At 44.6% G+C, this 27,048-nt stretch overlaps 1 protein-coding gene across 9 annotated transcripts in view; it reads right to left on the bottom strand.

The window, feature by feature from the left end:
- The window catches only part of SRGAP2 (SLIT-ROBO Rho GTPase activating protein 2), a 237,768-nt gene that overhangs the window by 187,048 nt on the left and 23,672 nt on the right, over window positions 1-27,048 (bottom strand). The window lies entirely within an intron of this gene.

The raw sequence follows: 27,048 nt of genomic DNA, 5'->3' as shown, positions 1-27,048 counted from the left end.
GATCCATGTCCAAAGATCCTTCTCCCTGGCAACATATGCTCCTTCTAGCTCTACTCTCCCTGTCTCGGTTAACGGCATTGCCAGGCATCAAAATACCTGAACTAGAAATCTAACACTCCTGCTTGCCCCTACTTCTATCCATCTCGTCAAAGATAAGGTGTACTGACTTTCTACCTCCTTAATATCTCTCAAAGCCTGGCTTCCTCTTCATTTTCACTGTCTCTGCCTTATTCAGTGTCTCATCATTCATTCAACAATATTTAATGTGTATAGATCATAGCTAGGTCCTTTTAAACAGAAGACAAATGGTATGATCCCAGCTTTCTGGTGTTGAGCATCTGGTTCTTATCTAGACTATTCAGATATACTCTTGTCTCCTACCATTCTCCATATAGCACCCAGAGTGTCTCCTTGAAAATTAAATAGATCATTTAATTCGGAGGTCAGCAAACTTTTTCCGTAAAGGGCCGGCAAGTAAATATTTAAGGCTTCCGGGCCATATGTTGTCTGTCACAACCACTTAACTCTACTCTTCTAATGGAAAAACAGCCACAGGCAATATGTAAACCAATGGGCCTGATTGTGTTCCAATATGCTTTATTTACAAAAACAGGCAGCAAGCCAGATTTGACCCATGGGCCATAGTTTGCCAACCCCTGATTTAATTAGTTGCAGTGCTTCTCACTCCTTTGGAATTAACCCAAATTCCTTCCATGGCCCACAGCCCTCCAACCCCAGCTTAATACCACTTGCCCTCTTTCCTCCAGCCACTCTGTCCTTCTTTGTGGCACTTGAATGCTATGCCAAGTATGTCCCCATCTCAAGGTCCCTGCACTTGCCGTTCTCCCATTAGGACCACTCCTCCCCAAATCTTCCTGGAGCTGCCTCGGTATGAATAGCATTTGCTCACAGACTGTCACTAAAACTACCCCAAGAGGTCATCACCCACCCTAGTGCCCATTCTAACTCCCAAGGCTCTATTTATTTTCTTCAAACTACTTATCCCCATCATTTGTTGCATGTATATTGTCTGTCTACCCAACCTCACATGACCTGAGAATGTAATCTCCCTGAAGTTAGAGACTGCCTGACTTGTTCACCCCTGGGTTCCCAGCACCTAGGACCGTACCTGGCAATAAGCAGGAGCTCACTAAATATCTGCTGTCTGACCCGCTACTACCGCTAAGTCACTGGTATACTCCCTGCCACTAGTAACCTTTCTAAAATACAAATGGGACCATATTACCCCCTCTGCTTACAATAATCTCATGGCCCCCCACTGGCTTTTGGGTACAAATGCACATTATGTGGCAAGGCTACTCTAGCTCTTATCACACCTTCTGATGCTCTCCCATTAGACTGTGGGCTCTAGGCAGCAAGGACCATGTCTTGTTCATCTTTTGACCTCAGGTACCCCGCATAGTGTCAGGAACAATGTAGGTGCTCCATAAATGTTGAACGAAAGTAATCAACAGGGACACAACAACTAGCCCAATGCTAAATTAGGATTGATAACTCAATTCTAATAAATACCAATAGTCAATAAATACCAAATTTCAAGCCAAAGAAGTAAAATTTTGCTTTCCTTTCTTTCTTTGTAAGTAACTTGGACAGGGGCTATGCTTATTATTCTGAACCTGTCTTTAGATTTTGTCCCAATTTCTACCCAGCAGGCAGCCACTCACCACTCTCTAAAAGAAGAGTGGGAGGAGAGAGGGAGGGAAGTAAAGCAAATCTCTCTATGCCCTTCTTCTGTGAGAAGCTCTGGTGAGCAGTTAGGAAAAAAAGACATGGCATGGGCTAAGATGCAACTTAGGGAATTCTCCATGGATTCCAAATGTCCACATTGTCTCTGTCATCTATTAGCAAAAAATACTTCTGTTTTGCTGTCTAAAATAACCCAAGGTATTCGGGGAATTTCTGCAGAACTGCCTTACCAATAAAATGGAAATTGTTACTTCCAGAAGAATTTCCATTAGCCCTTTGAAATCCTTCAACATTCATTAAGGCCAAGGAGTTTGCACCTAATTCAGTCTGATGGGCGTGAGAATAGTCTTTCTAGGGAATACTGACTCCCAAATCATTCGACTGGGACATAGGGGGTGAATTTATTACTCAAAATCAAAGGGAAATGAAAAGAGGCCAACCCAGAATGTTATAGCTCTCTTTCTCAGGTAGGGGATTGAGCTTGGAGATCATGTCATTCCCTCTGCATGGCCTCCTTACTTAGCGTCTTGGATGCAGCTGGCTGGGTTCTCTTCTAATGTAATAGATTCTGTTTCAGCAGAGCTTATGCTAAGCTATCTCCAGACTCCAAAAATGATAGGCTATAAATTACTGGGTCCACCATTTGATATAATGAAGTGCAAGTTAGTGCAGTCCTGAGTGATCGCTCTGCATCCAAAGTAAATCTGGCTGACGAACTGGAGGAAGCACAGAGCAGAGCCAGGTCTGGGATGACTTGACTCTGATCCTAGCTCTTCACCACTCACCTATAGATAGATCCAATCACAAAACCCAAGTCGGAGATGGGGGGAACCAGGTTTCCGGTTTTTTCAACCCTAATGTCTACTTTTCTTCCACGTTTATAATCTCTATGTAAAGAAGCTAAGCAGGCTAAACTAAAATAATTAAATGATTAAACCTTATACACAGAACCTCCAGAGATCCACAAAACTGCTCTCGAGATAGTTACACAGTCAACCTTGAGGGTGACTAATTGACTTGTCTCTGAAGTAAGTACCTGCAATTTGTCAGATTTGGGACCATTCAAAATTCTGGTCAAGGATGCGCCAATATGGGAGCCAAGTTCCAACCATTCGGATGCTTGTCTGCCAAGTCTGTTCACAAGGCCATCTTCTCATGTTGTTCTGTTTAATGAAATGGTAGCCAGTGACCTATCTTTAAAGTCCTCTGTCAGTGGTACAGAGCCAGAGCACATTACTTCCTGGCAGGAAATCAAGAGGGTGACCTATGAAACACCACTCTGAAGATGCTGAAACCCAGGGACTAGAAGAGGAAAGAGAAGGCTGAGAGTAAGTCAGCCAGGTACGTACTATGCCAACAACACAATAACCCCCTGCCCCACCCCGCCCAATCCTAGCTGGGTTGCTACTAACCTGATGGGATAGACCTATAGGTTCTCATCTGAAATAGAACCTCCTGAGCTGGTTCTTCATCAATAAATCTTTAAAGACCAGATACGATTTTGATGAGGAGAAGGAAAGTTTCAGGTAAATGGAACACTCGAAACTGGTGGAACACCGGGCCCAAAGTGCAGAAGTTAAGCTGAGCCCAGAGAGAACCCTGCCTACAGGGTATGAGGCATGGCTACTATTCTAGTCAGGGGAGCTGGCCCCAGTGAGGCCAGCTTGGCAGTCCAAGATACAGCATACGCCGGGCTGGCAAAATTCAGGGGGAATGGAAGTAAATGTGTCAGAACCAGGGGTAGGGCACAAGATTCCCAGAACCTTTACCAGAGTGAGGCAGAACTCCACAGTGGCTGATGATTGATCTATTAATTCCCAGCCAGAGTCTCAAACTGACTGGGAGCAGGACAGCAGGCTGTAAGCCTAGACAGAGGGATAGTCTGTGGCCGGCGCAGGGGGAGGGGTTGACAAAAGTAATTCTATCTTAGAGCCCAGACTGTGTTCTCTACTAAAGGGAATCAAGACCCCCAAAGAAATGGCTGATTCCACATCTGCTGCAGAATATAGAGCCTGGAACATTCTGTTCTGCCAGAAAGCAAGAAAGTTATCAAAGTTAAATGGGGTCATGTCAGAAGAACATGGGAGTCAGCTTAAAGGGATGCCTATTGACCAAAGATGAGAGAGGGTAGCATCCAAAGCAGTTAATAAATAATGACTGCAATGGGTTGAACCACATCAAGTACACAATAAATCTATGACTTCATAATGATATTCAGGTAAAAAAAATTATTGGGAATTAAGTATTTATCCAGCCTTTCCTGTATAACAGTCAATGTCCAGGGGGTATGGAAAACATTAAACAAATTTGGCGATATTATCTACTTCATCTGGGTGTTGGGTAAAGGGAAGTTCATTATTTCTTTTGTGCATATGTAACAGCCCCACCATGACCAAAACACGGGCAATAGAGAACTTGAGCCAAGCGGCTTAGTGTTTAGGCAAGACCTCTGTCTATAAGACAGACTAGGATAGAAGGGGCAATTTTAGCCCTGATAAGTTGAGCCAAGTGGAAGGATATACCGAGATGCCAAGTTGCAGAAGCACCATGGTGCCCAGCACGTGACCTGGAATCCCGGGTCCCAGGTTGGTTGGTGGCATGGTTTACCCAGTGGTGGATCTGAGGCTGCTTAAAGAACTTACTTTTCGGTCCTAACTGCCTTAGGAACTGAAAAGTCTTGAAAATGGAAGCTTTATACAAGTTCAACTGAGAAGAGCTGAGGGAATTTAAGGCACGAGGAAGGTGGCAATGGCTAGCCCAGAAGAATGCAAAGAATAAGGGTAAAAGTCAAAATGGATTACTTTATCTAAAGCAACAAAAATAGACCTCCTCACTCCCTGGACTCACCCTTACCTGCATTTCAAGAGGACCCCTGCACCACCAAGGGCAGAAGAATTAAGGCCACGGCGTTCTCCCCACAGTCCCCCTGTGAGCATCCAGACAGGAGCCAGCTTCAGCGCTCAGAATGCCCCGCCCTAACCACCGCTCAAGCAACCAGCTGGGAAAGCATTCAGAAAACCCGCATCCTGACACACCACTGCCAAACAACTTAAGCAGCAGAGAAACGGCCCATCTAAACAGCGATGCTGACTGCCAGGAAAGTTTTGTAGGGACAATGAGCAGAGGAAAAGCAGATCCCTTGGGGTACCCTAAGATCCAGTCTCTTAGCTTCAGCACTTTCAAATGCAGAATCCATTCACCTCTGGGGCCCATGGAACTCCACAGGCAGGTTGTCTCCTTCCATCCCCTCAAAGATAAATGAGCCGGCGAGCTGGCCAGAAAACCACTCAGGGCATTACTCTTTAAAGAATTCTTATAGGGTCAAAGAGGAATGGGTCTACAGGCTGTGTGTATTCCCCACAGATGCTGGGGAGGATGTCAGAATCCCTTTCCAGATGTGTTTAACACTTTGTGGTCACCTGTACTGCTGTCACTGAGAATCAGTGCTTTGCTAAGGCCGACTCCAGCTCCTGGCTCTGGTTACCCTTAGCTGAGGCTGTCATCTATACTGTGTGCCCTTACAAAGAGTCCTAAAAACAGCTCTTCATCTGTTCTTCCAAGACAAGTAATGTCTGCCAAAGAAACAGGGAGGCGGGGGAAAGGTTGAGGGAGGAAATACAATTAACTTCCTATCAAGATAGCAAGAAAAAGAAAAAGCTAGGAAAAGAATATGCGGGTTCACATTTATTTCCAAAGCTGGGTTAATATCCTTTCACTTTTGTCTACATGAACAGGTAATTGAAAACTGTTGCTGACAAAAAGAGAAAAAGAAGCAGGCCCAAATCCCAAAGTATAACTTTTAACATAGAAAACAAGAATTGGTGAGAATTCCATTTCCTGGTTACCGACCCCTCCCCCAACCTGCCACCCACGCCCCTGCCTCTAAGGATCAGAGCATTCTGTAGCTGACAACAAAACCCACGTCTGAATCCAGTGCAATTTCCAACAACCCAAACCTTCAGGCTGAGTTCTCCTGACTTTGAGATTGCTCCTCTAGCTCTTTGGTAAGAGAATGTACATAATCAAGAGTAGAGCCTCTCTGGCCTCCCTAGTTGTATGAATTCAACTACTCGAGGTCCACTTTGTACACATCTCGGGCTCCCATGAGTGATTGTGACTCAGATCTAAGAATCCCCCAAATCCCAGAGGGCTAACGGGTAACCTTACAAAATCTGAAGGTGTAAAAGGGAGAATTCAGTGGTGCTCGGAAGCTCCACCAGCCTAGCCTGCAAAGAAAAAAATCTACAAATAGAGTAACTCATGGATCCTAATTCTAGGTTTTAGTGTTTTGCTGGATGTCTCAGGGCACAACCTTAACCTTTCTGGCCTTTATTATTTTGCCCACTGAATGTAAGAAAACTAAGCCAAAGCAAATTTTGTAATCAAACCAAAATGAAACCCTCCAGGTAGTGTGACTACCATACTCGGGATACTAATCTTCCTTTGACCCAAAAATGACTGCCTGGAAATCAGCATCCCCAGTGCACATTTCATATCGAAACTGGAAATATGCTGAAGTAAATCAAGAAAGTCTAGAGCTTCCGTTTGAGGAAAACTAGATGTAGCAAAAACATGGGCTTTTTGCATAACTGGTACTGTCAAAGAGGCCACGTGGAGTAGAATTAAATATGACAAACCCTTCATGTATGATCAAAGTGCCTCCTAACCTCAGATCAAGGCACCTTATATCACAAAACAGATGGCAAGAAATTAATAAATGTAAGTCTTTTCTCTGCTATCCCAATTACAGCCCTGTCAGTTCACAAACATGTTCTAGCGAACACTGGAGGAGTTTTTCTCTCTTTAAGAGTCCTCTCTCACTTCACCCTACTTAACAAAAGACCACACGCACTTAAAAAGGGGATGGAGGCAGGCCAGCTTCAGGACACATGCTGCACGGGGGAACTGACTGTCCCAAAGAGAGGGCTCTACACCCCTCTGACAAGTCCACAATAGACTAGCTAGACACAAGTGCCTGAAATAAGGAAGTCCATCAAGAAAATGAACAGTTGGCGAGATCGAGGCCTAAAGGGCTTGCAGCTGGTCTGGCCATTCATCAAAAACTCTGAATTTAAATGGAAGACACGTTCTGGCTGTGACATGTAATAAAACAACTAGAGCGGCAAAGGATCTTGATGTTGGTTTCCTTTCCACCCTATGCTCTCCTGCCAATGGAAGAGTGAGCGTGCCTGGGGTGTTCCTGGCACATCTGGGGTAGTTCCCACTCACACTGGTCAGCCTTTGGAATTTTCCACCTATTACAGGGTCACCATCCATCTAACATAACCCAGAATATCCAGACAAAAGCTCAGCTCCTTTTTGTAGTCTGGAGAGAAACCATCAAATCTGAAAGCCTGTGAACTCTCTCAGCCAGACGAGACTAGATATAGTAAAGATAATGGAACCAGATGCCAAAGGCCTAATTTCAGATTGACCCCTAGCCAGCTTTATGCTTCTGGATAACTCCTCTATCTCCTCTAGACTCTTATTCTCGCATCAGTAAGAGAGAAGTGGGCCTAATGGTCTCCCAGATTCCTTCTAATTCAGTCAGAGGTGGGGAGGAGTAGAAGGTAAGGTTAGAGAGGCAGAAGGGCCTGATCATTTAGAGAATGGAAAACCACTAGTGGGTTTGAACAGAGGAGTAACACGATCACAGTTCCATCTGAGAAAGACGGCTCTAGCGATTGTGTTGCGAACACTCCAAAGAAGGCAACAGTGAACACAAGAGACCAGACAGGAGGTTGCTGAGATGATTCTGGTAAGAGGTGATGGCAGACAGGCCCAGGGGTAGCAGCTGTGGGGGGCAATGAAGGACAGAGTCTGGGACATACTCTGAAGTAGGGTCAACAGGACCCTAGGGGACAGGATCTTGGGAGAATCTTGGAACTATTACAGAATCTAATAAAGTCAAATGACACTAATATCCGGCATCCGCTGTGACATCCAGGGATTTTGGGAGTTTGTTCACATCTGTCATCTACTGTCTCATACACTACATGACACATAATGGGTATGTGGAAAGTGTTGAATGAATAAATGAATGTGGAATTAAATATATTCTGTAGCCAAAAGGTCCGCAGCTTCATCCATTGTCAGCAGACAAAAAGCATGTGGTACTAGACGGATTTTACTAACAATAGATCCCCTTCTCCTGGGTGAACCTTTTTTTGTAAAAAGCTCCCCTTTATAACTCACTTCATAGGAGTGAGTAGAAAAGCCCACCAAAAACTTCACATACGATAGCCAAACATCCAAACAACTTGGCCATTTCCCTAAGGGACCATGTGTATTCACCAAGTTTCACACCACCTCAACAACTCCCATCTAAAACACAGGGAGAAACATTTCATGAGTAATCTCATGTTTTTATGAATACTGAGTCATGAGGGTAACGAGAAAGGTGTAATTATGAATAATAATATTATTACAACAAGCAAAGCAAACACAAGCGAAATCTGTACTATTCCTATAGGACAAGTAAGTGCGCTACCCTTGACCGTGTTCCCCTACTTCTGTGGGGCTCAGTTCAGGAATTTGTACATTTTTCCACCCTCATAGCACTGTGCTGCAAAAGGTGACAGTCCCAACTACAGAGGCTTCTCTGTCAAGGTGAGAGACCTTGAAAGTCCCAAGGTTCTTAACCCCCAGGGACCGACAGTGTGCAAAATAAAGGAGCAGAGAATTCATCAACAGGAAGAAATAATGACAAAGGTGTTTTATAAACCACATTCTGGCAGCAGATTTCTTGATTAAGGCATGGATCATCTTGAAAGGCTAAATTAAAACCCAACATTAATCAGGCAGTAGGTATGAAAAACATCTTATTTACCAAATGAGGGAGGAAAACAAGGGAAAAAGATAAGACACATAAAAGTGGTTGAGGCCAAATTACATTGTAAGGGAAGCTGCGACATTTGGGAGACCAAGCCCTGGACGGATTTGTCAGCTGAGTTGGAAATCATTTGATGTGACCTCAGACTAATTATTTAACTTCTGTGCCTCTGTCTCCCATCTGTGCCTGAGTCTCCCAGTCACTGTAGAGGACAGCAAATGATTTCAGCCCCCTCCTGTCTTAACAGGGATGTTATGAAGCTGAGATCATGTCTCTGGAAGCTCCAGGGGTTTCCTGGAGAAAGACACTCCACGAACAGAAGACAATGTCTTTAGTAAGATAATTAAGGGGTCAGACTGCTGTTAGAAACAGCCTGACAGACAGTATGCTGGCTCCCAGCACCATGCCTCTGGAGCTGGGCGACCAAAATACTGCATAGAATGCCAAGCCTCTTTGCAGATAATGTCAGGAGCCCTATGTGTGAACCAAATCTCACATACATAATAGCTATATTCAGACGTTTAATAAACATTCAGAGATGCTTTTATTTTTTTTTTCTTTTCTTTTTTTTACAAATAGTTTATTGTCAAATTAGTTTCCACATAACACTCAGTGCTCATCCTCAGAGATGCTTTTAAATCCCCAGTATCTCCTTGACATGACCACACTGTTGCCTATTAGGAGATGGCGTGCAAGGTATGAAGTAGTGAAGGCCTGTGATCGTGAACCCCCAGGCAAGTCCTGACCCTCAATTACTCCCTCTGTATAATGGGGCTAACATTACTGAGGATCAAATGAAGGAACATGTGAAATGTCACTGGTGCGGCCCGGGGCTCACAAAAGGAGCCAAATAAATGCTAAAGCCCTTCCCCCTCCCGGAGCTCTGCTCAGTAAATAACAAGTGCCATCAATCCTTTAATCACAGACCCAGAGAAAAATGAAACAGGAAAGGGTTCACCCATAAATATCTTATCTGCCTTTATTCTCTTATGACCTCTCGACTGGAGCCGAGTAAACAGGCTGACCTTCCATTAGGGTCACAATGTGGGATGTCCCAGGTAAGCCCAGCTCATAAACTCCAATTAGGAGGAGACTGGCTTTTCACGGACCGTCCCAGACCTGGCCTACTCAGTGACAGAAGCAGATCCAGTCCTTTGTCTCTGCTTCTCAAAAAATCCATTACCAGGCACACATGGCTCCAGTGGGATGTCAGGTCATAGGCTTTCTATTCCGGTGATTGTGCTCTAAGAATAGAGCTTCCAAACACAGGGCAAATGGACTCACAAGGGCTGTGTGCATCTACTGTCCAAGTCACCATGTGAGGACTATTTAAAGCACAAGGTCAGCAAGCCCCCTCTGAATGGGAGACCGAGAAGGGGAAACCAGCAGGGTGTGTTCTTAACAGAGTCCTACAACTTATAAATATACTGTAATGTACAGAGCCCCAGTTTGGTCCCAGAACCCATCCTTACCAGTGAGCTCAGACACTTCACTTGGCTCCTTGTCAACCCTGAGTAAGGAATGTCAAGTTCGTTTTACAAATGGAAGAGTGGAAAGCTCAGAGGGACAGATGTATACACGGCTAAGCATGCTGCTAATAACAGAAACGGCTAAAGCTGAGGTATGCCTCCACATGCCAGGCCCCTACTTGGCATTCCGCTAACCTCACAAGCTCCCTGCAGGTAGCCACTTATTTTGTGCATATTTGCCATTAAGAACACTGTGGTCCTGAGATATTATGCAATTTACTCAAAACGGTGCACCTCACGCAGCCAGGACCTGAACCCAGGTCTCTCTGGAGACCATAGCTTGTGGTTTGGGGTTTTGTTAGTTTGTATTTACTCCATTTTGCCTCTCTTGGGTTCTCTCTGCTAACTTAAGAACCCAAGGAGCCTATAATCCAAAAATACACTCTAAAGGATGTATATCACCTTACTCTAAACATTACATCTCATGCCTTGTTACTGATGTCCAATTCTCTTTTGCCCGATTTGGTGGGCAAAGAGAATTAAGTAGTCCAAGGCCAAGAGCCATGTCTTTTGGGACAAAAACCAGACCATAATTCCAATCAACTAGACAAATTCCACAGCAGAGGAACCTTGACTGAAGATCAGGAGACCTTTGGCCTCCAATAAAGACTCACCATTTCTCCTTCTCCTGTCCCGACCCCCCTTCACTCAGATGGCTTCACATACTCCGGATCTACACAGAAAATGACTCAACACCCTGCCATCACTAAACCACAAAAGTTCTTTGGGGCCCCATCCATATGAAGATTTTATTCTGTGGAGCCATTTTCCTGCCCAGCCTCCCTGCTACGTCAAACTGTCAAATGTCCCAGAACACATCCAAAGTGACATCTCTGGGACTTACCATGTTCAACAGAATGGATCACGATTTGTCGGCTCTGGGGCAAGATTAATTCTCTAGGCCTCTTGCCTCCATGGCTCTTGCAGAAAATTATCTTCATTGGAATCTTTGGTGCCACTGAAATCACTGACAGCAGTTGGGGGGAAAGTCACACACAAAAATTCAGTAGCAAATATAAGCCAGAAAAAGTAAATGCGACACAGTCCAAACCAAACTGGGCAGGTTCTCACAATCCCTGGAAAATGATTTTACCTGAAGTCTGTACAACTCATTAAACTCAGCACTGAGAGGGGAGGGTCTATGGATCTACAGGGGCTGTTGGCAGTAGTAACTCGTGTGCTTTTCCAAGCCAGGTCTCCAGGGCCTGACTCTGACACGGTTACCACTTCCATGGAGAAGCTGACAATAATTGTTTTCTCCCTCCCACCTCCCCATTGGATGAAGATAGCTAACTGGCATTTGTCTATCTAAGGAGACTATTGCAGCAGTGACATAGCATGACAGCTGGAAAATACAGGGACCTCACATAGTCAAAGCACATAGTAACCATGAACGGGAATGTGCTATTAACGAGGTTGGCAGTTGTCTGCCGTCCACGTTCTCCCTGTATTCATTTCGCTCAAATATCAATCAGATCAGGAGAGGGGTACAAGAAGAATGTGAGGTTCCTATGCATCACGCTCTAGGGAGAAAAATTCTGACTTCTAGCAGGAGTGCCCTGGCTGCAATGTCTTTTGGGGCTGGCTGAAGGGACTAGTCATTCTGAGTAAGAAAGAAAGAAAGGAAATGAGATTTTTTCCCCCATTTACAGAAATGAGGAAGTATACTGGTTTATATACAGACCCCATCCCTTTCAGACAGTCTGCTTGCAGGTAATGCCATGATCGCAGGCTCTCCTTGAAGAAATCTCATCTCCTATCAGGCTCTAATTAAAGATCCGCCCTTTGGGGCACCTGGCTGGCTCAGTCAGAAGAACATGCGAGTCTTGATATCTGGGTCATGAGTCCAAGCCTCAGGTTGGGTAGAACTTACTTAAAAATACATAAATAAAAATAAAATATATTTTTTAAAAAGTGTAACTTATCAGAAATAAATAAGTAAAAACATGTCCTTTGTAAATGTTGACTTAGAGCTGTTGTCAGTGTTAGACCATAAGCATATATGATGGGGGCTGGATGTATATCACCTTACTATACCCGGCCTCAGTAACTGGATAAAAACGATCACTCCATTATAGTGACAGTGACAACACATAGCCCAGCTAATACCATTACCATCTCAATCCTGTGGGAAAATCCTACCTGGAAACATTCCTCGCTATCAATCACATGATCAGACAGGGAAGGTGGGTGACTGGTCCAACTTCCAGACATTGATATATTCAAATCAGTCAGTAGCCACTGAGCAACTAGAAAGCGATCGGCACTCTACCATGGCTATAATAGATGTCACACATTTCTATTCCTAGTCTTTCACTTTCAAAAGCAAATCAGCTTCAACCCCACCATGAAAGACTGAACAACAAATCAAAGAATTCTTGAACTGCTGAAGAAGCTTTAGTCGAGTCAGCCAAGGCACCCCTCTCTTTCTCGGGAGCGAAACCACTCAGAATGAAAGCAGCTGTTCCATCTACCGCGGACATCCAGATCATCCCTGCGGAAGAAGCAGAACAGGTGGGAAGTCTGCTTCCCCAGGCTTGGTCTACTCTTTCCCTCCATATCCACCACCCTCCCCCCTCTTTTTAAGTTTATTTATTTTGAGAGAGCAAGATCAGGGGAGAGGTAGAGAGAGATGGAGAAAGAGAGAATCCTAAGCAGGTTCTGCACTATCCATGCAGAACCAGATATGGGGCTCAAACTCCAGAACAAGAGATCATGATCTGAGCCGAAATCAAGAACCAGATGCTTAACCAACTAAGCCACCCAGGAGCCTCTCCATATCCCCTTGAAAAAGAGAGCCACCCCCCACCCCCTCAGCCTGAGACACAGAGAGTGTAAAATGTTCCATCACAAGACGAAGGTCTAGAGGATACCAGCAGCTGTCACAAGTTTCCCTATGACTTGAAGCCTCTTGGCTCTAGCCTGGGGCAGCTGGAGTCCACATCCAGAAGCACCTTGTGTCCTGTTCCTCTCTGCTAGAGCCCCAGCTAAGAATAGCACCCCATTCAGGCTGCTGTGTACTCACTCATCCTTTTCACTTGCTGTTTTCTCTTCCATATGCACAAAAACTTGTTCTTGTACATTCTCCAAGGTAAATGAAAATATTGTTAAATTAAGCACAGAGAAAAAGTTTTATTCCCTGTCCAGTCTACAGAAAAGGCACTGCCTGGAGGAATTCTACTCCACGGCTGAGTGTCGCAGAAATCGCTGGTGCACAGCCTTCCTCTCTAAAGCTCCAAACGTTCAGAAATGCTAATCCACTAGAGGTATGTTTAGGATACCCAGTACCTGCCCAGAACCTCACCTCTGTGCATGTCCTAAATGTAAAGAAGAACAGAAGACCATAAAAATGGTCTCCTTTTATTAGTGTGAGCCATCTGAAATAACCTACCAAATGACAATTACATGAGATTTAATCTAATAGGATCCTTAAAAGCATTATCAGACATTTTGCTGAAGAAAGAGTGCAAACTCCATCATTTCCTGGGTGGCTCCACCCCAAGGCCACTTCCCATTAGTCCTTAGTAACAAAAACATTTGGCAAGAAAGTTAAAACCTATGGAGCACCTTGTAAGACAGGAGGCCTGGCCTTGGTAATAAACATCCTTTTACTCACTCGTGCCACATCTGTATGCATATGCATATCCATTCCTAGCCCTCAAGAGCTCACAGAGGAACAAGCAAGTCAACGGGCAAATATGACACAGCATGGAAAATGCTACTCTATGGACAAGCTTGCTTACAACAATTCTTACACTGACTCTGCCTGGCTGTTTGTACATGGGCCTCATCAATCAGATAATGCAACACTCGGGGCCAGGAACCATGTTCTCTTTGTCCTTGAATCTCCAGCATTAACAGAGTTTATGTATAGAAGTTGGTGCTCAGTGGTATTTGTTGAATGACTAAATGACCTTTAGAGGTCAAGTGAGCTCTATAAGACAAAGTGAGTATGCAGTGTTTCTGTTATGAACTTTAAGGTTCTTATATTTCAGACCAGACTGCTAATTATAGCACTAGACAGAGAACAGGAGGCTTCTGACTATAGAACTAGAAAGAAAAGCAGAAAAAAAGGGGGGGAGGAGAGCACTATTCTTTATAATCAAAATAAGTCTGAAATTACAGACTAAAGTCAGCTCCTAGCTGGGAGTGTAGCAACATCTTTTTCTCTCTCAGTTTAACATCTTTTGATTTCAATGGATTTTCCTTACTTTACACGTATAAGACCATCAAGGGCAAAGGAAATGAAAGGTGTTTTGCGAACTAAAGCAAAGAGGACAAACCGAAACTACTTTCCCACTTTGTCTTTTGGGAAAGGAGTGCCCACTGGAGGTGCAGGGGAAGTGGTATTATTCCCTCTGGGGTTGGGGTGCCTTTTATGGGTTCAGAAAAAGCCGAGAAAAAAAACCCCTCATATGGGCCCCAAAATAGGTAAATATATGTTGAATTAAAGGATCCAGAGCAGGGGAGACATTAGGCCGGCTGCCAGGCAGTCACAGTTGAAGGAGGTAAAATACACACACAAACACAATGTCTGCAAAACCCCTCCCAGACTTAAAAAAAAAAAAACAAAAGTCACTTGCATCACCTTTTACACTTATAAAGCAATCATTTCTAAAAGAAACAGCAGGAAGAAAACTAGACTCAAAAAAATTCTTCTTTCAGAGTTGAGTATTTTGATGTTGGCTGAAGAAATCTTTGCCTCTCGTCACATAATCAAAGCTGTGGAAAAGGGCAGCATAGATCTCTTCCTGAGACGAAATATTAGATTGACTTCTAAAGGAGAGAGACTGGCCTGAGCCCCATGCTGCTTTGGAAGTAGGGGGAGTCTTTATCCTAATGAATTGGTCTCATCAATTTCACTGCACATTTGATCCTAAGACCCTTTGTAGGCCTAATGACACAGGGAGACTCTTAAGTGAGGCTGTCCCCAGGGTGGCCCACTCCACCACAGCCACCAGCAGACAGGAAAAGGCCATTGGGGAGAATCTTATTTTATTATGTAAATCACAGGAAGCCACATTTAGCATCTTCTCCCCTGCACAGCATCCCTTTCAATCCACTGGCCACCAGCAGCAGAGGAGGAAGTCTGTCAACATAAGTGAAAAGGACAGGGCTGTCCACTCCCGTTGGACAGCCAGGGTCCTCCACAAGCATCTAGCTGAATGCTCACAGTTAGGTTTCTCTTTTTGTCTCTTCAACCCATTTCAGTCCATTACCTCCAAGGAATGTAAATGGCAACATAAATGGCAGAGGGTTGAAGTCACAAAAGCCCTGTGGGGAAAGAGAGTATAGACTTTAAGTCAGATTTGGAATCCCGAGTCTCAGCTCCTAGGATCTATGTGACCTCAGGCATGTGACTTAATTTCTCTAAGCGTCAATCTCCCCTCCATAAAAATGAAGATAATAATATTAATATCCACCTTCCAAGGCTCTTGTGAGGATTATGTTTTTTGGGAGCTGCTAAGGCCAGTGGTTTTGTGAGGGCTGTTTGACTTCACTCTGGTCAAATATGAAACTGAACAATGATCCAGATAAGGCCCAGGCATGGACAATTTCTGCTTGTGTGCATGGCTATGATGCTGGCATTTCAGGGAGCCAGCTCTATGAGTTTAAGGCCAAAGTGGAGGATCCTTCCACCATGATGGACACAGCACATTCCCATGGACATGACCCACACCACTCCAAAATTCTCTCCCTACTCTAGAATTCCTGAGTTAGCCAACTTTATCCAGCTCAGGATAAAACCCATAGGCTGCCAAGACCAGTCAATGTCTTTCTTTTCAAAGAACATAAAGTAATCCAAGAAGGACCCAGAGAATTCATTCTAACATGAAATCAGTCTTGCTATTAAATAAAATCACCCTCTTCAATCAAAATCTACAGTCTTGTCAAGACATCTGTCAAAAATTATAACTGCTGCAGACAAGCAGAAAAAAACGGCCACACAGCAGCATAAAATCCCTTTGGCTGAAAAGTACATCAAGAATTCTTTCACTGAACTTCTAGGCCAGAGTGTCTGTATTAATTTAAAGCTGCGAACCACAAAATTAGCTACTGTTTTTCTTTTGCGAAGGGGGATTAGAGAAGGTGACTTGTAAATACTCTCTTCTTTCAACCTACAAAACAGGGATGAGTCTGATGTGCAGACTTAGCCCTGCAGAGAAACTGTTTGCCAGCTCATGCATGTTTTTTTGTTTGCTGTTGTTGCTGCTGTTCCCCACCCTCCTGACCAAGAGACCCACAGACTAATGTTGTTTTTTGTTTGTTTGTTTGTTTTTAGATTCATTTCTGTCTGTGAGTGAATTCATAAAGACAAAGTCTGTGGTATCTGCTGGATCCCCAAAGGGTAGAAAGACAAAAGACCACAACTCTCTCTTAACTTCACCTCAGAAACAATCTCATGGCAACAGCTCAGAAAACTACTTCCGGCATCACTGCTCCAAAACGGAGCCCCTCTGCCCTCTGCCCAGCTCCCAGCCCAGGCCCTGGGGACCCACACTGCTGTTTATATTGGCACCTGCAAGCAACTTGTTCACATACATCCAGACTACTGGAACAAGAGAGTTCAGAAGGGCCCTCCAACAAGTGAGGGAGCAAGTGACCAGGGAGGAAAGTGTCAGGCAAGATCTGATGTCCCGCAGTAGCTCGTTTTCACTGTCACTTTGGCTTTACCGCACCACCTGCCAGAAGCTATTCAAACACCGAGCAACTCTGGTTCCCAGAAAGCCAAAAGTAAGGGTCAGTTTCTCCCTCCAGGCAGCCTCTTTAGACTCAAGGGCTCCTTTTACCCTGTCTAGAGAGACCCATAATCCCTAAAGAAGCCACGCTCTGAAAACAAACTGTACTCGTTACTCAACTCTTCAATGATTAGGCCTTCTCCCACATCCTTGCTGGCCTCCAAACATTCCTCATCTGTAAGAAGGAATGATAACACAACATGCTTTGTTGTGTCTTCTTCCAGAGTAGTGGAGATTAACTGAGAAACACACGCTTAGCACAGTGCCTAACACATAGTAGTAGTCAGTAAGTTAGTTATTATTGAGATTACTTTTATTCTTCTAAAAATGAGGTATAGTTATTATTAAGAAAGTATCTTCCTTTAAAAAAGAAAAGAGAAAAAGAAAAAGAAAGAGGAAAGGAAAAGGAAAGAAAAAAGAAAAGAAATCTTCGTAAAAGGCATGTTATTCTAACCAAGTATAAACATTCCACAGTCAATTTTCAGTTTCTCGCACAAACAGAAAAAACAGGTATATGACAAAAAAATCCTAAACAATAGGGGCACCTGGGTGGCTCAGTTGGTTAAGCACCAACATCAACTCAGGTCATGATCTCAGGGCTGGTGAGTTCGAGCCCCGCAGCAGACTCTGTGCTGACAGCTCAGAGCCTGGAACCTGCTTCGGAATATGTGTCCCCCAATCCCGCCCCTCCCCTGCTCTGCATGCTATGTTTCTCTCTCAAATATAAATGAACATTTTTTTAAAATCCTAAGCAATAGGCATTCTTAAGATTCTTATTTAGAATTTGAATACATTAGGTGAAGTGGTTACACACGCAGATCCACTTATCAAGAAAGAGTTGTCTGGCACCAACTATGTGTAGAGCACTGCACTATGTATAACATACACACACACACACACACACACACACACACACACACACAGAGGTTTTTAACACTTCTGAGCACCTATATGGGTCAGGCACTATCTTAGGCACTAGAGATTCACAGATAAATAAGACATGGCCTTCACCTACTCTACACTGCGCTGACTGGGCTGCTGGCAGCCCCTTGCCTTGTGTGTCCATCCCGTCAGCCAGGCTGGGGGCTCCCCCGGGGCCCGTAGTCTGTTCATAACAGACATACTCATAATCTTAATCATATATTAAATTATTACATAAACTGATTAAATAGGAGTACAAAAAGGTATTTCTATGAAAAATAAGTTAAATGCTTTGGAAAAACTTGATGAAGACAAGTTGCCAAAAACAAATTGTTGATAAATTAATTAGGTGTGGGCGAGACAATGGTAAAACACTGTAGTGGTGGAGCTTAAAAAATCTGGAACCAGTATGCATTTTATTTCTGAAATGTATTTAAGAACCCACTTCACTTAAAGAAAGTAAAACTGGGGGGCGCCTGGGTGGCTTAGTCGGTTAAGCGTCCGACTTTCACTTAGGTCATGATCTCGCGGTTCGTGGGTTCGAGCCCCGCGTCAGGCTCTGTGCTGACTGCCAGCTCAGAGCCTGGAGCCTGCTTCAGATTCTGTGTCTCCCTCTCTCTCTGACCCTCCCCTGCTCACGCTGTCTCTCTCTCTCTCCTAGAAATAAATAAAACATTAAAAAAAATTAAAAAAAAAAAGAAAGTAAAACTGGAAATCACAGATAATGTGTTAAGGGTGTACTTTTTGAATGAAAGTCAACAGAACTCCACTCAGAAGACCCACACCAGAAGAAATAGCCCTGGCCCACATCAAGAGACCTATGAATGTATATACATTTATATATTCTTAAGTTAAAATGCTTAGGGATTGTATCTACCTTCTTCTTTTTTTTTTTTTTTTTTTAAGATTCTCTGCTTTAACTGACTTTCAGGATTGACTGACCAACAACGGGTCCAGTTGGCCCACATAAGAAAGTGTTCCCTCTATATATGCCAGTTTCCCTTAGATTGATAGCAAAATGACTTTATATTCCCTTGGTCCAATCTAACTAGGTAACAGAGAAAGCCGGCCTGGGATTTTATAGAAAGGACCTGTTAAATACCTCTCATATGGAAACCGTGCGGGTAGAACACGGAATTTTAGCCATTTTTCCAGAGACCAAGATGCTAATTCTTGTTAAGCATGAGCCACACATATTACTCACAGCCTGAAGCATAGCCCAAGAGATGAGGGTTGCCCCCAGTGCCACCTCGGCTTTGGCCAGGGGTCTGGACACAGCCCATTGGCTGATTCAACATCTGATGTTCCAACCTGGCATGGAGAAAATGCCTCACGTGACGCTTTATTGAAAGAAAAGGCACAGGTACCAACTATCAAGGAGTCTCAAGGCGTGAGCTCCCTTGCCAAGACCCTTGATCACCAGTCTAACACGCTTCTGTTTATTTGCATAGAACGCTAGATTTCTATGCCACATGACAATTCCAGGCACTGAAACTGAAGCAGCATCATTAGCTTCTCACTGGAGCTTTATGCCATCAAGATGCAATCTGTCAAGGGAGACTGCACAGGGCCTCATGTCAAGTGCAGTCTGCAGCTCAGAAAGCAAGTGGAAAGGGAGGCTTCAGCGGAGTTTCAGTTACCTGACAATATTCTTTAAAAAGAGATTTAACATGTAGAGGATTCCATTGATGGAGAGAAAAATACCAACCCTCCCCTTTTTTTTTTCTTTAAAAACAAGAGATTGGTATGAGAGGAGGGAAAAGAAGTGGGGGAGCCTTTGTATATTGAGAGCTGAGTTTATTTTTACTCTCTCTGCCAACAGAGGCAAGGTAATTCTATAAGCATCATTTAACTTTCTCCCTAGAAACAAAACAGAGTAAGACAGTTAATGCTTTGCATTCTCCATCTCCAATTCCAACTCCAGCATCACTTGTTTTTCCCCTAGAAAATTAAATTGAGTCTCACAGAATGGCACCCAAACGTGTGATTTCAAAGGCAGATCCCAAAACTGATAGGATCCTCAGTGAGAGCATGAGCTATTTTCCATTTCAATTCAGAGTCAGAAAATCTGTGGGTCGCATTTTCTTCATTAGGGACAAGCCTGGATAACCTCTAGGGTTTCTCTCCTTTCCAAAGGAATTAAAAAAAAAAAAAGAGTTTCAATTACAGCTGTTGAATTTTAAGTCAGGTATCGGCAAGAAATTCCTAATTTGAGAGCTGTCAATCAGCGGAACAGGTTCCAAAATAGGTTGTGGAATCTTCTTCCCTAAAGACAGTTAAAAATAGCCCAGGCAGCCATCTGTCTTGCTAGGGTGCAGCCCTTCTAGAAGGCGGGTGACAAAACAAAACCCTGCTTCCCTCACAGGAGAGAAGTGATGAGCTCCGGATGGAAACAGGGGAGGAAAGAAGCCCATTTGGGCCCAGGTAGAGCTGCGGATGAGGCAGTGGTGACTTCCTGCGGCAAGGGAAGCCCAGGGCTGCCGAGAGGAAAATACTAGGGGGGCAGGACAGGAAATAACCACACAGCTCAGCGCCCTCTGGGGAGAGCTGAGCCAATCTGCTTCCTACTTGTGGCAGCTCCATTTGGGCCTGGAGACCGGGAGCTCAGCCACAGAACCTTGGGGAGGGTGTTAACTCCCCTCCCCAGTTCCCAAAAGGGGGTATACATGAAGCCAAAGTGGAAGATGGGAACTGTCAGATAAATCCAAGATCTTCCCAGGTCACCAAGAGCACACATGGAGCACCTCCAAAAAGTTTTCTTTTAAAATACAGCCCTTTTGTTTCGTGGCCATCTGTCATCCTACCCACTTCCTGCATTTCTTTCATTGCTACAGAAAGCTCTCTTGGGGCATGAAACGGAACGAAACCTTCATGGACTTTTAAAAACCTAACTCCAATGGGAAATGCCAAGAGACAGCATTGGTACAGCCTGTAACCTCTGCAAAATTGCAATTGCCCCTCTCCCTGCAGACGCGAGCAGGCCTTTGACTGCCACCTCCCTCCCCCCCCGCCTCCCCCGCCCCAACCCTGTGCAACCACCACAAATGTCCGCACTTGGGGCTTTCAACTAAGTCTTTGTTCCCAACACTGTGTCTTCCCACAGCACACTGGAGTCAGCCACGTGGCGCTGTCAACATGGGCCTTTGGGTAACCAGCTTTGTCGGTAGACAAAACACAGGAAGCCCAGTGTTTCTAAGCCCATACAGGGCAAGGGGCCCCTGCAAAGGAAAAGAGGAGGGCAGCGACCAGGGACTGACTGAGCTGAGGTAGGCAGCACACTTAAGATGGAGGAGAGGGATGGCCACCAGCTGTTGAGAGCCAGGCGTGAGGGAGTACAAGGCAAAACCTGTGCCTGAGGCTCAATTCTTCAAAAAAGAATTTTCTCTGGCTGGGGTTGCCAGCTAAGGGGAAACTTGAAGCTCAAGCATGTAGCCTGGTGATTTTTCTCCCCCTTCGGCAAAGCCAATGAAATTTGCAAAGATAACTGGAAGAAAATCAAAACTGCAGGGCCCCAGATTTAAGATGAGCTTTTGCAGAAGAGAAACCCGAGTCTGTTCTGTCCTTGAAGCTGTCCTAGGTCAGATGAGATAAGGCTTTTACCCTAACAGAAGGTACCAGACTTATTGAGAAGAACAAGGAGATAATGGACATGAAAGGGCCCTGTAAGTTCACATAGCCCAAAACAAATGAATGAGATTATTATCAATGCTAAGAGCATCTGGGCTGTCATCAGACTGAGTGGCTAAATGGGAGCAATGTCACCTAGAAAAGCAGAGACCACATTCTGGGCCATCTCCTGTGGCCACTCTAGGAGCACAGCTAGGGCACCATCTTCTTCTATCCTGCTGGTCTTGGGGCAAAGCCACCTATGAAAAGAATCAGGCTCCCTCCCTTCTTTTGCTGGATGCTACATGATACCTGGCCAGAAACCTCAACCATCTGGAATGTGCTGGACACTGTGGTCGAAATCCAGAACTTGGGAACAGCATATTGGGAAGTGTCTCTCCACAGAATCTAACAGGTGCAAAGGGATGGCTCTACCCAGGACCCGCCCTATGAAATCCAGGGTTTGCTCCTTTTTCAGAGCTGGAGTCTTCAATACCTTCAGGATTCATTCATCAGATATGGGGTTTGGACTGCTTAAGACCTTAGGGAATTGCAACTAAGCAGCAGAGAGCCAGTTTCCAAGGAGAAGACTGAGCAGATAATGCAGGAATAGGGCTTCCTCTAGAGGTCGTCCCCTCCACCAGCCCATTGCCTAGCACCTACCCTTTGCAGACTACAGGGAAGCCAGTACAGACAGGTAAGCAGGTGTCCTGTTCTTTGAGCTCTGCTGGCAAGGAGAACCCATATGATCTTTCTATAGCCTGGAGCTGGTAAAAGAAGGGAAGGAAGAAACTAACAATGGAGTAACCAACCCACCAGCTTCCCATTCATTCTCATAACTCAACACGGCAAGGCTGGCTGGCTGCTTGCCAGCCAGTATTCTCCCTAAAAGGATAGAGCTGAAAAGGCTGTCAAATCAGAGTGTGGGACAATAAAAGAGTACTAGACTAGACATCAAAAGATCTTGGCGGGGGGGGGGAGATTAATTAATGCAAAGGAACAGGAAGGAACTTTGGGGGTATAGAAATGTTCAATACACTGAATATGATTGTGGTTACACAGTACGTACATGGTCAGAACTCACTGGACTGTAAGTTTAAAAATGGGTGCACTTTAGGGGCACCTGGGTGGCTCAGTCAGTTAAGCATCTGACTCATGATCTTAGCTTAGGTCTTGATCTCAGGATCGTGAGTTCAGGCCCCACATTATGCTACATACTGGGCGTGAAGCCTACTTTAAAAAATAAATTAAAAAATAATAAAAATAAATAAAATGTGTGCATTTTATAGTATATAAATTATATCTCAAAAAAGTTTGATAGATTGAAAATCTTCATTCTAAATTCTATTCTGTCTTTGTTAACTGTGTGACCTTGGACAAGTCATTTAGTCTACCTAATGCTTCAGTTTTCCCATATGTTAAACAGGGTTAATAATTATTGCCCTGCTTACTTCACATGATTTTTAAGGTCAAATGACATCATATATATGAATTCACATCACAAAGTACAAGATACTAAACAAATATGAGGCACTTGTAATTAATGTTTATTCTACAACATGTGGGACATCCCTCACTGTACATTTCCTGATAATCTTAAGTCATGAAGGGGAAATTCTGTTTTATATAATTGCTGATGATTCAGAAATTTTTCCCGTGGAAAACCTTGACCTGAGAATTCTTTCTGCTTGCTTCTGGCTATCTGCTTGCCTACCTCTTCACTATGTAAATGAAATTTATTGTGGGTGCATAGGCCCTTCTGGCTCCCACAGATAAGTACCCCAACATGGAAGCACAGACTCCGGACACTGCTGCTTGACCAGAATGTGGGCGCCACCACTGATACCATTCTGAAACTGTGGACTCTTCCCTTCCTGGGGAAACTCGTGAGTTGGCATTTTATGCACTGCCACAGAGAGCTCCTCGTAGAAGGACAAAATGGAGAGAAACACAGAAGCCTGGGCAGTTAGTACAAATCTACCCAGCTGGGAGGATTAGCTAAAAGGGGCTGAGATGATCTAATCCAACTACTTCATTTAAATAAACTAAGAAACTAATTCCCTGACAAGCCAGGAGTTCAAAGGCACACAAAATTGTTAGGTAGGTTCCGATGTAGATGCTTCAACCTCTCCACCCACCCCATCCCCCGCCCATATATAATCACTTTCCCTAAGACCCTCTCCTTTCCCCAGTGACATCTAGGAGCCTTAGACCCTTATCAAAAGCTCTAATTGCAGGGGACTGGGGGATGGGGGGGGGCTGGGTGGCTCAGTAGGTTAAGTGTCCAACTTTTGATTTCAGCTCAACTCACAGTTCATGAGTTCGAGCCTTGTGTTGAGCTCTGTGCTGAGAGTGTGGAGACTGCTTGGGATTCTGTCTCCCTCTGTCTCTGCTTCTCTCCCGCAAAAGTAAATAAACTTTAAAAAAAAATACTCTAATGGGAAAAAAATGTGATCACACACTAATGTATAAATAAACAAACAGCGCTTTTGAGTAAGGTGAGGGAAGAGACCGTTTTTAAACCGGTCAAGCTAATAGTGAAAGAGAGGTCATCAGCCTAACCTCACACAGGGGCCCTGACAAGAGCCCCCAAATCACACCCAACAGCTGGTTTTCTACCCAGCCTTAGGCGAATAGAGAACTAAAGCTTGAAACTCTTCCAGGTCAGTTCAAGTGGGCTTACAAAGAAGTTCAAGTGGGCCTGCAGAGCTCAGGTCTTATCTGCAAGCCTGCCTATCGTCCTCTAGAGCCTGCGCCTCGTAAGCGGGAACACTGTCCCACGGAAAGGTGTGTCCCACGTCTTGCCTAAATGGAAATCAGAGCTCCACACACGCCCTGGCATTCTTGCTTGCAAATGCTCCTTTCCAATCCATATCTTAAGAATACCATTCACTCTGGTTTCACCTGGCGGAGAGAGAAAACAATTCTTACATCGGTCCACTTTTCACCCAGTCAAAGCCACCATCATCTCTCTCACTTGATTCCCGCCAAGAGTCTTGTAACTGGCACCCTTCCTTCCATTTTTTACTGTTAACATCTATTTTCCCCACGGTGAGCAGTGTGATCTGTAAAAAGAACAAATCTGGGACCCTGGGTGGCTCAATTGGTTAAGTGTCTGACTCTGGGTTTCGGCTCGGGTCATTATCTCCTGGTTCATGAGTTTGAGCCCCGCATGGGGCTGTGGTCTGACAGTGCAGAGACTGCTTGGGATTCTGTCGCCCTCTTTCTCTGCCCCTCCTCCACTTGCTCTCTACTTCTAGAGAGAAAGAGAGAGAGAGAGAGAGAGAGAGAGAGAGAAAGAAAGAAAGAAAGAAAGAAAGAAAGAAAGAAAGAAAGAAAGAAAGAAAGAAAGAAGGGAGAAAATCCAATGTGTTACTCCCCTGCTCAAAGTCCTCCGGGGGCACCTGGAACCACATGCAGAGTGAGCGCCATGCTCTCTAGGCATTGTGTGGCCTGACGCTGCCTGCCTGTTCCCCCTCACTCCAGACCCTCCCCCGCTGCTCTCTGCCTCGTGGTCACACAGACCTTCTTTCTGTTCCTCGGGCACGCACAGCTCTGTGCACCTTCAGACCTTAGCACCTGCTGCCCCCTGTGCCCCCAGACCTGCCGTTGGCTGGCTCTTTCTCCCCACCCCATGGCCAGCTCAGATGTCGCCTCCAGCAGGCCTTCCCTGGCCGCAGCTGGGCTAGGCAAGCCCCACCTCTGCCTGCCACTCTGAGCATACCACCTTAGCTTTATTTCCTTCACAACACTTCACTTACTGAATTTAACTGATCCATGGGTCTACCATGTATTTCTCCCACCAGGATCAGAGCTCTGTGAATGCAGAGTTGCTCATCTTGTTGATAACTCTATCGCCAGCACCAGGCCGGAGCCTGGCACGTAGTGGACCTGCATCGCTACATGTCGAGGACATGAATGAAAAAATGAAGGAATAAATATTTTCTATACAAATTGAACTGACTGTGTTTTAAGGAAAGGCCGAGCCCTCTGGTAAGCCCCATGGAGACGGTGTCGTAGGTCCTGCCTGCCCTCACAAGAAACGCCAACAATGGCATATGCTTCACTAACAGGGAAATGTAGGTAGAAGATGGAACGTGAGATCATGTGCCTCCATCAGGCATTTCCCTAATTAATCATCGACACTCATAGCCGAAGATCCCCATAGCACCAACTCTAGCATCGATCTGAAGGAAACCTATTCATTTCAGCTGACAAAAACATGCTGTCATTTTCATTTCCATGACAAAGCATGCCAATGTAGCAGAAATATTTTGATTGATTGAACATCTTTCTTGCAATTCAAGTGGCAATTGATCAGCTCACCAAGGGACAAATAGTCCAACAACTCAAGTCAAAAGCAGGAAGTCTTTTCTTTCATTACTTACAAGACATAAGAAAGGCACTGAGAATTCAGGAAATTACTAATATTTAAAATTTTCTTTTAGGAGACACTAAACCGTGACACTGTCACCCATTTTGTTTGGAACAAGGAAAGATACCTACATGCGTGTGTGTGTGTATGTACGTGTGTGTGCGCACACATGTATCTATAAATTAGACAACAAGCAACCAGAAGCACTGTAATAGCCCACTGTACTGCCTGCAGAACATCAACCCCAAGGCCAGTAAGGCATCTTCATCCAACACCACCTTGGTTCCTGGCCCCACAGACACCAAATGAAATAATAGAACTGAAAGCACTCTGAGTCTCTGAAAACAAGCTATAGGAATATTTTAAGGAGGGGAAAAAAAAAAGCACCCACAAATACAGTCTCTAAGAGGAGGGAAAAAAGGATGTTGCATAAAGAGAGAGTCAAGGTGTTAATTGTTGAAGAGTCCTTCAGGTTGAAGAGAGCCGTCCTCTGCGTCCGGAGGCCACCCAGCTCTGCTTTTCAAGGATTGGCAGTGATCAGACTCCCTCTGCAATAGGCTGTTTACTCAGTGGCCCTTCTGACAGCCAAAATGCTCGGAGCTGCTCAGGTGCTCAGGCTTGGGCTGGGCCAAGCAGGTTTCTACCACACCCAGGTTTCAGCTTTGGTAGAAAATGAAAATGGCCAAAGAGTTTTAATGAGTTGTTAATGATTTAAGTATGCACAGTGATATGCTTGCAAGATAAGACAGAAGGAATCTAACCAAGAATACAGTCAACTTCTATGAATGCAGTTCTGCAAGCCCCCCAACCCCTCAGCCTCCCCCCCATAAAATTAGGAAGCTTCCAAAAAAGAGCTAAGGCTGGAAGATCCTACGCCTCGATACCCTCTCTGAAGAAGCCCACTCATCCCCTTCCTAAAAAAGCACTCTATTCTTTTCTCTAAACTCTCCTGAACAGAGTATTCAATAGCCTTCCTTTGTATTTTCAGCTTATTGCTCCGCAAACACCTGGCTTCTGCCTGAGGTCAACTGCTTACTGAGGACAGGACTAAACTTGAGTTGTTTCTTGTAGACAAAAGTACAATGGCGGCCGTTAAGACCACCTACTTGAAAGAAAACTAGTTTTAAGCTGATGAATAAACTCCATGCTTACATGTTCTCACACTTGGTACATATTTCTAAAACATCCCAGTAGTTGTACCTAAGTGGCTCAGTTGGTTAAGCGTCTGACTTTGGCTCAAGTCATGATCTCGCAGTTTGTGAGTTCGAGCCCCACGTTGGGCTCTGTGCTGACAGCTCTGAGCCTGGAGCCTGTTTCAGATTCTGTGTCTCCCTCTCT

The sequence above is a fragment of the Hyaena hyaena genome, unplaced genomic scaffold, assembly GCF_003009895.1.
Source record: "Hyaena hyaena isolate Hyena2069 unplaced genomic scaffold, ASM300989v1 scaffold_28, whole genome shotgun sequence".
NCBI classification, from domain to species: Eukaryota; Metazoa; Chordata; class Mammalia; order Carnivora; family Hyaenidae; genus Hyaena; species Hyaena hyaena.
Note: the sequence above shows the minus strand (reverse complement) of the source record. Positions and strands in the feature narration are given on the sequence as shown.